The following is a 16,227-nucleotide window of genomic DNA, read 5'->3' as shown; positions in this document are numbered from 1 at the left end:
TCAGGGACCATCGTCAGCTCTGTAGTTAAGATGGCAGTGAGACTGTGTTTGTATCTGTAGAACTATAAATATATTTTTGGACATGTTAAAGGACATGGTCATCTACAAAATGACTGACTACGAACTTGTAATTATTAATTATCAATTAGTTGGAACATTAAAAAACATAAACATAGTCCATAAAGACAGAACAAAATAGTGTTTTGTATGATTTCATTTATAAAAAGTCCATAGCTACGAACATGGTTGAGCAAATGTCCTTGTTGTATAGTTGAGCATCTTTTGGATATATGCCTAGGAGTGGTATAGCTGGATCTTGAGGTAGCACTATTCTTCATTGTCTGAGAAAACACCAGATTGATTTCCAAAGTGGTTGTACAAGTTTATATTCCCTCCAGCAATGGAGGAGGGTTTTCCTTTCTCCACATCCTCTCCAGCATGTGTTGTCACTTGAGTTTTTGATCTTAGCCATTCTGATGGGTGTAAGGTGAAATCTCAGGGTCATTTTGATTTGCATTTCCCTGATGACTAAGGATGCTGAGCATTTCTTTAAGTGTTTCTCTGCCATTTGATGTTCCTTTATAGAGAATTCTCTGTTTAGCTCTGTACCCCATTTTTCAATTGGGTTACTTGATTTGTTGCTGTTTAACTTCTTAAGTTCTTTATATATTCTGGATATTAGCCCTCTGTCAGATATAGGGTTGGTGAAGATCTTTTCCTAATCTGTAGGCTGTCATTTTGTTCTGATTGCAGTGTCCTTTGCTTTATAGAAGTTTTTCAGTTTCATGAGGTCCCACTTATTGATTGTTGATCCTAGAGCCTGTGCTGTTGGTGCTCTGTTCAGGAACTTGTCTCCTGTGCCAATGAATTCGAAGCTCTTCCCCACTTTTTCTTCTAACAGGTTTAGTGTGTCTGGTTTTATATTGAGGTCTTTGATCCACTGGAAACAACCCAGATGTCCCTCGGTTAAGGAATGGATACAGAAATTTTGGTACATTTACACAATGGAATACTACTCAGCAATTAAAAACAAAGAAATCATGAAATTTGCAGGCAAATGGTGGGATCTAGAAAAGATCATGCTGAGTGAGGTATCCCAGAAGCAGAAAGACACACATGGTATATACTCACTTATAAGTGAACATTAGACATATAATATAGGATAATCATACTAAAATATGTACACCTATGGAAGCTAATCAAGGAGAAAGACCCTGGGTAAGATGCTCAATCTTCATTCAGAAAGACAAATGAGACAAACATTGGAAGAGGGAGAAAACAGGGAACAGGACAGGAGCCTATCACAGAGGGCCTTTGAAAGACTCTACCCAGGAGGGTATCAAAACATATGCTGAGATTCATAGCCAAACTTTGGGCAGAGTGCATGGAATTTTATGAAAGAAGGGAGGAATAGAAAGGGAACAGGAGCTCCAGAAGGAGAGTAACAGAACGAAAAAAATCTGAGCACAAGGGTCTTTTCTGATAGTGATACTCCAAACAAGGACCGTGCATGGAGATAACTTAGAACCCCTGCACAGATAAATACCATGGCAGCTCAGTGTCTAAGAGGGTTCCTAAATAATAGGAACAGGGACCATCTCTGACATGAACTCAGTGGCTGGCTCTTTGATCACCTCCGCCTGATAAGGAAGCAGCCCTACCAGTCCACAGAGGAAGACAAAGAAGCCGGTCTGATGAGACCTGATAAACTAGGGTCAGATGGAAGGGAAGGAGTACTTCCCCTATCATTGGACTGGGGGAAGGGCACAGGAGAAGAAGAGGGAGGGAGGGTAGAATTGGGAGGGGATGGGGAAGGGGGCTACAGCTGGGATACAAAGTCAATAAACTATAATTAATAAAAATAAAATATTTTTAAAAAAGTCCATAGCTTAAAAAAGTCTAAGGCTAAACATATTTCTAAGGCAGTGATTTTTAACCTTTTTTGGAAGTGAAGATAGAGCACCATGACCAATTTATAACACTGTAAACAAATGAGTGTCTCTCAAATTAATATATCTCAATTTAAAGTATCTTTGGTGTCATATCATACAGTTTAAGGGTATCTAGGCAACAACTTTACCTAGTTACCCTGAGTTATGAGTTTTAGAATGAGCAATACAGTAGATCAGTATAAAACCATTTTAGAATAACATTTGAGTTTATTAAACCAAATCTATTGGCCAGAAAGCTTAGTGGTGAACCCAGATCACACATAGCTCGTGATGGGAGAAACAGCATTCATTCGTTCATTCATCCAAGACCTGGTAAAAACATACGTAGTTAGACATACATTTTAAATTAGCCTTTTAATCTGAATAGACCTCTATAATCTTGAAATTTCAGCATCATAGAAAAATATTTTGAACCAGGATTGAATCATGTTGTAAAAATATAACTTTGAATTTATATAAAACCCCATACCAATGTAAAATGAGACTTGTTGCTTTCTTAGTCTAAAAGGAGATAAAATAAACAGAAAGTTAATTAAGATAGAGTTAATTATGACTAAAACGTTTTAAAACTGTTGTTTCATACCATATGGTCATCTTAAGGTTTACAGTTTAATCTTAAGTTGTTTTGTTTGTTTGTTTTTCATTTTTAAAGAGTTGGAAAGTCTCAGCCTCTGCTTCAAAGCCTCAATCAGAAGAGTCTTTCAGAGGCCATCTGAGGTAGGCTCCTATTATCTTCTCTGTTTTCTCCTGATTCCAATGTTTATCACATTTGCCCTTCTGAATGAGCATTGAGCATCTTCCCTAGGGTCTTCCTTGTTCTTTAGGACTATGGATCTTAGTAGGTTTATCCTATATTATATGGCTAATATCTACTTATGAGTGAGCATATACCATGTGTGTCTTTCTGCTTCTGGGTTACCTCACTCAAGATGATCTTTTCTAGTTCCCACCATTTGCCTGCAAATTTCATGCTTTCCTTGTTTTTAATAGCTGAGTAGTATTCCATTGTGTAGATGTACCACAATGTCTGTATCCTCTGTTGAGGGACATCTATGTTATTTCCAGCTTCTGGCTATTATGAATACAGATACTATGTGCATGGTTGCTCATAGCCAAACTTTGGGCAGAGTGCAGGTAATCTCATGAAAGAAGGGAGAGATAGAAAGACCGGGAGGAGACAGCAGCTCCAAAAGAAGACCAACAGAGCCAATAAAACTGAGTCCTGGGGACCCTGAAGAGACTGATACCCCAACCAAGGACAACGCATGGAGAGGACTAAAAGCCTGGCTCAGATGTAGCCTAGAGACTCAGCTCTAAGTGGGTTCTCTAATAAGGGGAGCAGGAGATTTCTCTGGCATGAACTCAGTGACAGGCTCTCTGATCACCTTCCCCCTGCGGGGATGCAGCCTTGCCAGGCTACAGAGGAAGACAAGGCAACCAGTCCTGATGAGACCTGATAGGCTAGGGTCAAATAGAAGACCTCCCCTAACAGTGGACTAGGGGAGGGGCACAGGGGGAGAAGAGGGAAGGAGGGTGGGATTGGGAGGAAATGAGGGAGGGGGATACAGTTGAAATTCAAATTGAATAAATTGTAATACATGATAATAATAAAAAAAATTGGAAAGTATAGTTTTAGATATAAGAGTAGGGCTTAAGTATTAGCAGAATGGTTTGTATGTGGTTAGATTTTTGTAAGTGAGAGCCAATTAAAAGCGGGGGAGAGCTTTTGGGGTCTCTATAAGACCTGGGGTCTCTACAAGAGTGGGGGAGTGGTGAGTGGTGAGCAGCCATGAGTGGCTCTACGTGGAAAGAAGAATAGAATTTATGATCAGATTTACAAGCAAATGTTTTACAAACAACTCAGGAGTGGCCAGATTTTCAGCTGGAGCAGGTATCGTGCTTGGATAATGGGGACACCCCAGAGAAAGGCAGCACAGGGAGGCCCTTGAAATGGGCATTTGCTTACTGAACAATAGAAAACTGGCACAAGCAGCCAGAGCAGATTATAGTAGCTGGAGGCTGAAAGGGCAGGTCTTGGGTGTGTGTGGTTGAGCGGCAGTTAGTGCTAGGTGGAAACAGAAGACAACTTCTACAGAAGAGAAAAAAGAGGGTTTGTGAGGTGCCCCAAGAGAGAAAGGGAGAGAAACCGAGGCAAAGAGAGCTTGCAGTGATGGGCCAACCCTTTACATCTGGTGCACTCACACCTGGTGGTGGCAGGTGATGATGGCAGTTGCTAAGCAACCTAGGAGTGGGCTAGTACATCGACTTGTGATTCCTAGTACATTCCTCCCTTTTCCTAAAATTAAATAAAAAATGAGAAGCCTGGGTTTCGGCACCAATATAATAATATATTTTAAAATGCCACACATAATAGATCTGGCATGAAGAAATTTATTGTACGGTGATGAAGAGAGAGACAGGGACTGAGAGAGAATGTAGGAGAGCATAAGAGATGAGAGAAAGGGGGATGGGTTGGGTGCCCCCAGTGAGAAAAGGAAATCAGAGAGGGGGAGAGAAACCGAGGCAGAGAGAGCATGCAGTAATGGGCCAACCCTTTACATCTGGTGTGCACACACCTGGTGGTGGCAGGAGATGACAACCTGAGAGTGGGCTAGAGCACTGACTTGTAAACTAACACTGGACCCATCAAGCCATTGACAAGAAGGCAGGAAGAAGAGGACCAGGAGTAGAGCACAGAATAGCAGGAGAGGAAAAGGCAAGAAACAGGCTCAGACCTGAAGGAAGAAAGCACCTAGCATCTTGTAGCAAACACTTAAGACATTCGCAGAAGGAGCTGTAGAGTGCCCTTCAATGTCTACCATTTTCTTCCTGGATAGTAATAACTTTCTGACTGAACTGGATGGCTGCTCCATAGATTTCCAACCACCCTTGACACTAATGGTGGTATGATTCTGGCCTATGGAATGTGAGCAAACATGCCATATACAAATTTCATTTTGTGCTCTTAAGGTACATACCCTTTTATCTGCTCTGGAATGCACAGCTAATGGCAGGAGAGAAATAGGATTATTTGTGGCAAATGCTAAATATCATATAGTTTATCCATAAGTATTTTAATAACCCAGAACTCTTTTTTAAAAAATATGATCACAATACCAACATAGCAAATGGAAAAAAATAATACTTTTTATTGTCAAACATGCAGTGCTTAATTTTCCCTAATTGTCTTTTCTTCAAATATACTCAATAATAATTAGTTGCCATCTATCTTTTGACATTCAGTGACCGCGGCTTTTATGGGAAGGATTCTTGGGCCTATTTCAGTTGCGTATTTGGGGATCTCTCTGCCACACAAGGGTGCCCTAATTCTAGAACTACTGCAGCCCCTAACTCTCAGAGAAAGCTTGGGTGTCTTCAGCCTGAGTCCTGGACTGACACTGATCAGGGGAGATGAATTCAGTATCCAGTCTTTTCCGTGGCCAGCACATATCCCAGCCCTTTGCAGGACCTTTCAAAATAAGAGAGACCCTCCACCACTGTCCCAGGCCGGGATTACCAACAGCCTAGAATCTCTTTCAAGATAGACAATAAGTTGTGATGAGAATTAGGCAATTAATAAAGTGGAGCTGCCAGAATCTAAGAGGCTATCTAGCTCTGGGGTCAGCATAGTTTCTACATGGGGTCAAATAGAAAGTATGTTAGGCTTGGAAGGTGCTATGGTTTCTGTTGTCACTCTTCGATTCTGCTGTTGTGTGCAAAAGGGCTCATAGTCAGCACAGAAACCCAGAGTGCATCTGTGTTTCAGTAAAGCTATTCATAGACACAAATGTTCAGGTATAAAATTTTATGTTGTCATACAGTATGCAATTGTATTATCTTACCCTCTATAATTGTATGCTCCATGGTACACTATGAAATAGTGTAACATTTTATGTCGTGAACGTTCTTCTTTCAGTTCTTCAATCATATAAACACATAACAATCAGGCAGGCATGGTGACCTGTTAGCACTTAGGAGGCTGAGGCAGGTGACCACCCTGGGCTAGACAGGGCAACTTTGTCTCAAAAAATCAAAGCAGCAATAAGAAGAAGAAGTTAAAAAAAATCTTAGACAGTAGAGGACAATGCAGCCAGTTTTGATGAGAACTGATAGACTAAGATCAGAAAGAAGAGGAGAACCTCCGCTATCAGTGGACTTGGGGAGTGGCATGCATGCAGAAAGGGGAGGGAGGGTGGGGCTTATGGGGGGATACAAAATGAATAAAGTGTAATTAATAAAAAATTAAAAAAAATTATAACGAAAAAAAAATCTTAGATCACTCAATTTTTTAAAATCATACCAAAACAGAAGAATAAATTTTGTCAGTCATTAATGTAACCACCCAGCTTGTCTCTCTAATGAGAAATAAGCTAAGAGAGGTGAATCAGTTCATCCAAAGTTTCATAGCAGTTCAGATGAGAACCCATTTTTTAAAAGCAAGCAAAGAGCCATTTACTATGCAAGAATGTATATTTAAGAATGATCCCAGGGGCCAAAGAGATGGCTCAGTGGTTAAGAGCACTGACTGCTCTTCTGGAGGACCTAGGTTTGATTCCCATGGCAGCTCACAGCTGTGTGTAACTCCAGTTCCAGGGGATCTGACACTCTAACACCAATACACATAAAATAAAATTAAAATAAATTATTAAAAGAATTACTTGAAAGGCCAAGGGCAGGAACCCAAGCTCACACAACAGTGTGGATGTTCAGTGGCAACAAAGAACTTGACTACAGTGCCTGTCTCCTAGTAACCATAGCTTCTGATGACAGAGCACTGTGATTTCTGATTCATAACTTATTTCCCAGGAGAGAGGGTGAGGGATCTGATTACAATTAGTTACAAGAGCCAGGGAAATCCTGCTCTAGGACCTTAGGATAGACACAACCTTAGAGTCACAGCTTCAGGAGATGGCAGAAAGCTACACTCAGTGTGCTGTCCCCATGACTAACAAGAGTCACATAAGCAGTTACTGCTGGCTGGACACGCATGGCAGATGGTGTAAGAGGTGGGAGGAGAGGCGGCCTCACACTACCTGTATGGAAGAAGAGCCTTCCTGCACCTTATTTCTTATTGGGCACATTAGCTAGCCTGCCTCCCTTTCTGATTTTATCAGCAAAACGTGGGGCTTCTGGCTCCTGGAATTACATTCCTGATGAATTCTGTTGCCTCTGAAGGAGCTTTCTGGATCGCAAAGAAAATGGAACCTTTTTGTGTCCATGAAAGAAGCAGGGAGTGCTACAAAACCTAACGACCACAAACATCTCTGGGCCCCAAGTCAAGAGACTTCAGGAGAGCTAGGCAGAACTGAGAATTCAGCATCTGTAAGCCAGGAGCATATTACACAGGAATTATCTCTTACTGCCAACCCAGTATTTTATTCATTTACTCTGGCCCAGAAAGGGAAGTTACTTGTGTAAGACTGCCCAGAAGATTCAATAAACAGACTGCGTTGCTTCTTCATCACTCCCGGGGTGCTGGAGTAGCCCTGAAACCCAGAGAGAGAATAGCTCAGGGCTGGGAAATGAGTAGATACAAACCACCAACATGATGAATCAGGCAGAGCTGTTGCGTCCCCAGTCCGTCATCGTAAACAACCACGTGTCTGTCACTGCAAGGTCAAGAAAACAGAACAGGCATTTGTTAACACCATAAGGAACAGAAAGAACAGGGTGTGCCACATTACATTGCTGGAGGTATCCAGTGATAAACTTCAGTGCCATCACTGTAGCTTGTGGTCTTCAGGTTTAATGGCTGAGACGCTGAGCAATGAGTTATCACTCAAGAATACAGTGTTCTGGGGGATCCAAGATGGCGGCAACCAGCCTGCACCATATCTGAGAGGCAGAGAATCTGAAACTACAAAATTGGTGAGTGGAGGGGCAAATGAAGCCAGAAAATCGAACTTGAGGCTTCCTGAACGAGAGGGGACATCACATGAGCTGAGACCATTTAGATTCAGGTTACCGTCAGACTTCCCTGGGGACAGAGAGGGGTGAACATTTGAAATCGCTTGCACTTCCCCATTTCTGGCCTCCCTCCTCCTCAGAAGAACTGGCCCACAGAGACTCTTAGAGACCCCAGACACTCTTAGCACAGAACTCACTCCCTGTGTACTGAAACAGCAGAGGCGGGGCTCCTAACTCCCCAGCAGCAGCTGCCACCAGTACCAGCCTTCTGAGTCCCAGATTTGTGATACCATCCTTCTGGGTCTTGGTTCTCCAAGCAGCTGTATGGACTTTACAGGGCCTCCCAGCCAGTGACTGTACAGACAGCCCAATCCCTCAGTGCTGGATAGAGGAAATAAACAAAGCTCTGAAAGAAACACAGGCAAATATAACCAAACAAATAGAGGCACAAATAGTGGTACAATTATTGGCATATAGAGAGGTAACCAACAAAAAAATTAGAGAGACAGGAATCCACATTCAAACAGATGAAGGAAATGGTGCAAGGCATGAAAGCAGAATTAGAATCAATAAACAAAACACAAACAGAGAAAATCCTGGAGATGGAGAACTTTGAGAAAAGATCAGGCACCATAAAGGTAATCATCACCACTGGAATAAAAGAGATGGAAGAGAGAATCTCTGGTGCTGAAGATACAATTGCAGAAATTGATACTTCTCTCAAAAAAAAGTAAAATCACACTTCCTGAACAGAACACCAACAGCACAGGTTCTAAGAGCAACAATCAATAAATGGGACCTCATGAAACTGAAAAGCTTCTGTAAAGCAAAGGACACTGTCGTCAGAACAAAATGACAGCCTACAGATTGGGAAAAGATCTTCACCAATCCTATATCTGACAGAGGGCTAATATCCAGAATATGTAAAGAACTTAAGAAGGTAAATAGCAAAAAACCAAGTAATCCAATTAATCCCTCTGCTGGTGGGAATGTAAACTTGTACAACCACTCTGGAAAGCAATCTGGTGCTTTCTCAGACAACTAGGAATAACGCTTCCTCAAGATCCAGCTATACCACTCCTAGGCATATATCCAAAAGATTCTCAAGTACACAACAAGAACATTTGCTCAACTATGTTTGTAGCAGCCTTATTTGTAATAGCCAGACGCTGGAAACAGCCCAGATGCCCCTCAGTGGAGGAATGGATGAACAAATTGTGGTATATCTACACAATAGAATATTACTCAGCAATAAAAAACAAAGAAATCATGAAATTTGCAGGTAAATGGTGGGATCTGGAAAAGATCATCCTGAGTGAGCTATCCCAGAAGCGGGAAGATGCACACGGTATATACTCACTCATATAGACATATAATATAGGATAAACCTACTAAAATCTGTACACCTAAAGAAACTAATCAAGAGGGAGGACTCTTGCTAAAATGCTCAATTCCTATCCAGAAAGGCAAAGAGGCTGGACACCAAAAGAAGAAGAAAAGAGGGAACAAGGTAGGAGCCTGACACTGAGGACCTCTGAAAAGCTCTGCCCTGCAGACTATCAATGTAGATGCTGAGACTTATGGGCAACCTTTGGACAGAGTGCAGGGAATCTTAGGAAAAAAGTGGGAAACAGTAAGATCTGGAGAGGACAGGAACTCCACAAGGGAAGCAACAGAACCAAAAAATCTGAGCACAGGGTCTTTCCTGAGACTGATATTCCAACCAAGAACTATGCATGGAGATAACCTAAGACCCCTGCACAGATGTAGCCCATGGCAATTCAGTATCCAAGTGGGTTACATTGTAATAGGAACAGGGTCTGTCTCTGACATGAACTGATTGGCCTGCTCTTTAATTACCTCCCCCTGAGGGGGAAGCAGCCACTTCAGGCCACAGAAGAAGACAATGCAGCCACTCCTGATGAGACTAATTGACTAGGATCAGAAGGAAGGAAAAGAAGTCCTCCCCCATCAATGGACTTTGGGAGGGACATGTATGCAGAGGGTGGAGGAAGGGAGGGATTGGGACGGGAGGAGGGAGGGAACCAGAGGGGGATACAAAGTGAATAAAGTGTAATTAATAAAGAAAAAAAGAAAAAGTAAAATCAGAAAAGTCCCAAACACGAACCATCCAAGAAATCAAGGACACCATGAAAAGGCAAAATCTAAGAATAATAAGAATTGATGAAAAAGAAGAAACCAGGCTCCAAGGTCTAGAAAATATCTTAAAAAACAAAAACAAACAAACAAACAAAAACAAAGAAGAAAATTTTCCCAACTTAAAGAGATGTCCATAAACATACAAGAGACCTACAGAACACCAAATAGACTAGACCAGAAAAGAAACTCCTCACATCACATCATAGTCAAAATACTAAATCTACTGAACAAAGAAAAGATATTAAAAGCAGCAAGAGAAAAAGGCCAAGTAACACATACAGGTAGACCTATCAGAATCATACCATACTTCTGATCAGAAACTATGAAAGCCAGAAGAGCCTGGACAAAACTCATGCAAACTTTAAGGACCACAGATGCCAACCCGGACTACTATACCCAGCAAAGTTTTCAGTTAACATAAATGGAAAAAAAAAACTAAATTTAAGCAATATCTACACAGCAAACCAGCCCTACAGAAGATACTAGAAGGAAAACTCCAATCCAATGAAAACAACTACACCCAAGAAAATATAGGATACAGATAATTTCCCAACAAAAATAAATAAAAAGAAAACAAGCAATAAATCACAGTAAGACCACCAACTCCACTATAAAAGGAACCAACATTCATTGGTCACTATTTTCTATCAACATCAACAGACTCAGCTCTCCAATAAAAAGACACAGAGTAACAGAATGGTTGCGGGAACAAGATCCAACTTTCAGCTGCATCCAAGAAACACAGCTCTGCAGCAAAGATAAACACTACCTCAGAGTAAAAGGCTGGAAAAATGTTTTTCAAGCAAATGGACTCAGAAAACAAGCTGGGGTAGCTATCCTAATATCTAATAAAATAGACTTTCAATCAAAATTAATCAATCATTCTTATCAAAGGAAAATTCCATCAGGAGGACATCACAATTTTGAACATCTATGCCCCAAATACAAGACCACCTACATTTATAAATGAAACATTATTAAATCTGAAATCACACATTGATCCCAACACCTTAATAGTGGGAGACTTCAACACTCCACTCTTACCAAGGGAGAGATCATCTAGACAGAAGCTAAACAGGGAAATAAGGGCACTTAGAGAGGCCCTAAATCAAATGGACCTAATAGATGTCTACAGAACTTTCCATCCACATTCAAAAGAGTATACCTTCTTTTCAGCACCTCATGGAACCTTCTCCAAAATAGACCATATAGTTGGTCACAAAGCAAGCCTCAGCAGATGCAAGAAGATTGAAATAGTCCCTTGTATCCTATCTGATCACCATGGTTTAAAGCTGGACCTCAACAACAGAAATAGCAAAAAGCCTACACATACATGGAAACTGAACAACTCACTACTTAATGACAGCTGGGTTAGGGAAGAAATAAAGAAAGAAATTAAAGACTTCCTAGAATTCAATGAAAATAAAGGCACAATATACCCAAACTTATGGGACACAATGAAAGCAGTGCTAAGAGGAAAGTTCATAACACTAAGGGCCTTCAAGAAGAAATTTGAAACATGACATACTAGCAATCTAATAGCTCCTCTGAAAGCCGTAGGGAAAAAAAAGAAGCAGACACTCCCAAGAAGAGTAGACGGCTGGAAATATTCAAGCTCAGGGAAGAAATCAATAAATTAGAAACAAATAAAACAATGTCAAAGAATCAATGAAACCAAGAGTTGCTTCTTTGAGAAAATCAACAAGATAAACAAGTCCTTAGCCAAAACAACTGAAAGGCAGAGAGAAAATGTCCAAATCAGCAAAATCAGAAACAAAAAGGGGGACATAACAACAGACAATGAGGAAATCCAAACAAATATTAGGACTTACTACAAAAGCCTATACGCCACAAAATTTGAAAATCTAAATGAAATGGACAATTTTCTTGATAGATTCCACTTGCCAAAATGTAATCAAGATCAGGTAGAAAGATTGAATAGTCCTTTATCCAACTAGGAAATAGAAGCAGTCATCAAAAGCCTCTCTTCCAAAAAAAAGCCCAGGGCCATATGGTTTCAGTGCAGAATTCTACCAGACCTTCAAAGAAGAGCTAACTCCATTTCTCTTCAAACTATTCCACTAAATAGAAACAGAAGGAACATTACCAAACTCATTCAATGAAGCCACAGTCACCTTGATACCTAAATCACACAAAGATCCAACAAAAACAGAGAACTTCAGACCTATCTCTCTTATGAACACTGATGCAAAAATTCTCAATAAAATCCTTGCAAACCGAATCCAAGAACACATAAAAGATATCATCCACCATGATCAAGTAGGCTTCATCCCAAGCATACAAGGGTGGTTCAATATATGGAAATCCATCAATGTAATCCATCATATAAGCAAACTGAAGAAAAAGCACATGATCATCTCCTAAGATGCTGAAAAAGCATTTGACAAAGTCCAACACCCATTCATATTTAAAGTCTTGGAGAGATCAATGATACAAGGTGCATACCTAAACATAGTAAAGGCAATATACAGCAACATCAAACTCAATGGAGAGAAGCTTAAATTAATCCCACTGAAATCAGGGACAAGCCAAGGCTGCCTACTGTCTCCATATCTCTTCAACATAGTACTTGAAGTCCTAGCTAGAGCAATAAGACAACTAAAGGAGATCATGGGGAGACATATTGGAAAGGAAGAAGTCAAAGTATCACTATTCACATATGATATAGTAGTATACATGGGCAACCCCAAAAATTCAACCAGAGAACTCCTTCAGCTGATAAACACCTTCAGCAAAGTGGCTGGATATAAAATCAACTCAAAAAAATCAGAAGCCCTCCTGTATACCAAAGACAAAAGGGCCAAGAAAGAAATTCACAATAGCCACTAATAACATAAAGTACCTTGGTGTGACTCAAACCAAGCAAGTAAAAGACCTGTTTGAAAAAATCTTCAAGTCTCTGAATAAAGAAATTGAAGAAGGTGTCAGAAGATGGAAAGATCTCTCATGCTCATGGATTGGTAGGATTAACATAGTGAAAATGACCATTCTGCCAAAAGCAATCTACAGATTCAATGCAATTCCCATCAAAATACAAACACAATTCTTTATAGACCTTAAAAGAAAAATTCTCAACTTCATATGAAAAAAAAAAACAGAATTTACAAAATGATCATGTACAACATCAGATTGTCTAGAGGTATCTCCATCCCTGATCTCAAGCTGTACTATAGAGCAATAGTAATAAAAACTGCATGTTATTGGCATAGAAACAGAGGGTGGATCAATGGAACAGAATAGAAGAATCAGAAATAAATCCACACACCTATGGATATTTGATTTTTATCAAAGAAGCCAAAACCATTCAATGGAAAAAGGACAGCATCTTCAACAAATGGTGCTGGCCTAACTGGATGTCTACATGCAGAAAAATGAAAATAGATCCATATTTATCACCCTGCACAAAATTAAAGACTAAGTGGATCAAAGACCTCAACATAAAACCAGACACACTAAACCTGTTAGAAGAAAAAGTGGGGAACAGCCTAGAACTCATTGGCACAGAAGACAACTTCCTGAACAGTACACCAACAGCACAGGTTCTAAGATCAACAATCAATAAATGAGACCTCACGAAACAGAAAAGCTTCTGTAAAGCAAAAGGCACTGTTGTCAGAACAAAACGACAGCCTACAGACTGGGAAAGGATCTTCACCAATCCTATATCTGACAGAAGATTAATATCCAGAATATATAAAGAACTAAAGAAGTTAAAAAGCAACAAATCAAGTAATCCAATTTAAAAAAAATAGGGTAGAGAGCTAAACATAGAATTCTCTATAAAGGAACATCGAATGGCAGAGAAACACTTAAAGAAATGCTCAACATCCTTAGCCATCGGGGAAATGCAAATCAAAATGACCCTGAGATTTCACCTTACACACATTAGAATGGCTAAAATAAAAAAACTCAAGTGACAACGCATGCTGCAGAGGTTGTGGAGAAAGGGGAACCCTCCTCCATTGCTGGTGGGAATGTAAACTTGTACAACCACTTTGGAAATCAATCTGGCATTTTCTCAGACAACTAGGAACAGTGCTTCCTCAAGATCCAGCTATACCACTCCTAGGCATGTATCCAAAATATGCTCAAGTACACAACAAGGACATTTGTTCAATCATGTTTGTAGTACCTTTATTAGTAATAGCCAGAACCTGGAAACAACCCAGATGCCCCTCAACGGAGGAATGGATACAGAAATTGTGATACTTTTACACAATGGAATACTACTCAGCAATTAAAAACAAGGAAATCATGAAATTTGCAGGCAAATTGTGGGATCTAGAAACAATCATCCTGAGTAAGGTATCCCAGAAGCAGAAAGACACACATGATATACACTCACTTATAAGCGGATACTGAATGTAAAAGATAGGATAAACATACTACAATCTATACTCCTAAAGAAACTAAACAAGGAGGAGGACTCGGGATAAGATGATCAATCCTCACTTAGAAAGACAAATGGGATGGACATTGGAAGTAGAAGATAAGAGACAGGACAGGAGCCTACCATAAAGAGCCTCTGAAAAACTCCACCTAGCAGTGTATCAAAGCAGATGCTGAGACTCATAACCAAACCTTGGGCAGACTGCAGGGAATCACACAAAAGAAGGAAGAGGTAGTAAGACCTGGAGAGGACAGGAGCTCCACAAAGACTAAATATATATGAGCACAGGGCTCTTTTCTGAGACTGATTCTCTAACCAAGGACCATGTGTGGTTATAACCTAGAACCCCTGCTCAGACGTAGTCCATGGCACCTTAGTATCCAAGTGAGTACTTTAGTAAGGGAACAGGGACTGTCTCTGACATGAACTCAGTGGCTGGCTCTTTGACCACCCTCCTTCCCCCGGAGGGAGGAGCAGTCTTGCTAGGCCACAGAGAAGGACATTGCAGCCAGACCTGATGAGGCCTGATAAGCTAGGGTCAGATGGAAGGGGAGGAGGACCTCCTCTATCAGTGGACTTAGAGAGGGGCAGGGATGAGATGAGGAAGGGAGGGTGGGCTTGGGAGGGAAGAGGGGACTACAGCTTTGATACAAAGTAAATAAATGTAATTAATATAAAAAAATTTTAAAAAGGAAAAAACATAACAAAATAAATAAAATAAGATATAAAAAAAAAAAGAATACTGTGTACTTTGAAATAAGAGCTGTCTCAGTCTCCTGTCACTCATTCAGGAGTAATGTGGTTGGAGAGATGAATTGCCCTGTTTTGTTGCAATGTTCTTTGTTTTGTTTTGAAGCAGAGTGTTACTATGCAGCTGAGGCTAGCCTGGTACTTTGGTAGTCTCCCAAGTAATAAGATCACAAGCTCATGTCTGTGAGCCCTTGATACATGCCTATGTTTTCTCCTGGGTCACAAAGACCCTTTTCTTGCCATAGTCTTGAAGCAACCAATCTATCATTATGAAGAAATAAGTTGTGGACCTTTAATAAATAAGGTGTGGTGGCCTTTAATCCCAGAACCCAAGAGGTGGAAACAGGCAGATCTTTCATGAGTTTGATGCAAGCCTGGCCTACATAACAAGTTCCAGGCCAGCCAAAGCTCCATATGGAGACCCTCTTTCAAAACAAAACACAAAAGCTCTTGTATCAACTATGCGAGCTCAGAATTAGTCCAAGTTTAAACAAGGATGGAGACCCAGGCTGGCCCACTGGCTTGTGAGACTCTGAGTAGGGTTCCATTAAGCCATGCCCAAATTCCTGAGCCACAGACACTGCAGATTAACAGATGGGTGTTGTCTGAAGCTGCCATGTCTATGATAATTTGTACTTCAATAACACAAAGAGAAGTAAAGTTTCCCACTAAGACAGTCAGACTTTAGGACTTGTGTTCTAACTGCTGGTGTCAGATCCCCTATGATAAAACTTGGGAGTTCCAAAGGAACACTTATTCATATGGCCATCCTGGTATTTTAGACCACAGACGATAGTCAACACTGATGGAAGGTAGGCTTTGGATCAGGTGACTTTGGCTTCACTGTCACTTGATATAGGTGCTCTGAGCATGTCTACACTAGGTGCGACCGAGACATGATGGTAGATTAACTGTATTAAACACGTTTTTTGTTTACTTCAGTGCTTGGATTGAATCCAGGGTTGAAGTAAACTGTCCTGGACAGGTGCGTGTGTTTGAACATTTGGTCCCCAGCTGATGGGCTGTTTTGGAGATTTTGGAACCTTT

This window comes from Psammomys obesus, unplaced genomic scaffold, assembly GCF_907164565.1.
Source record: "Psammomys obesus unplaced genomic scaffold, mPsaObe1.curated_primary_1811, whole genome shotgun sequence".
Lineage (NCBI taxonomy): Eukaryota > Metazoa > Chordata > Mammalia > Rodentia > Muridae > Psammomys > Psammomys obesus.
This window is presented reverse-complemented; position numbering follows the sequence as displayed.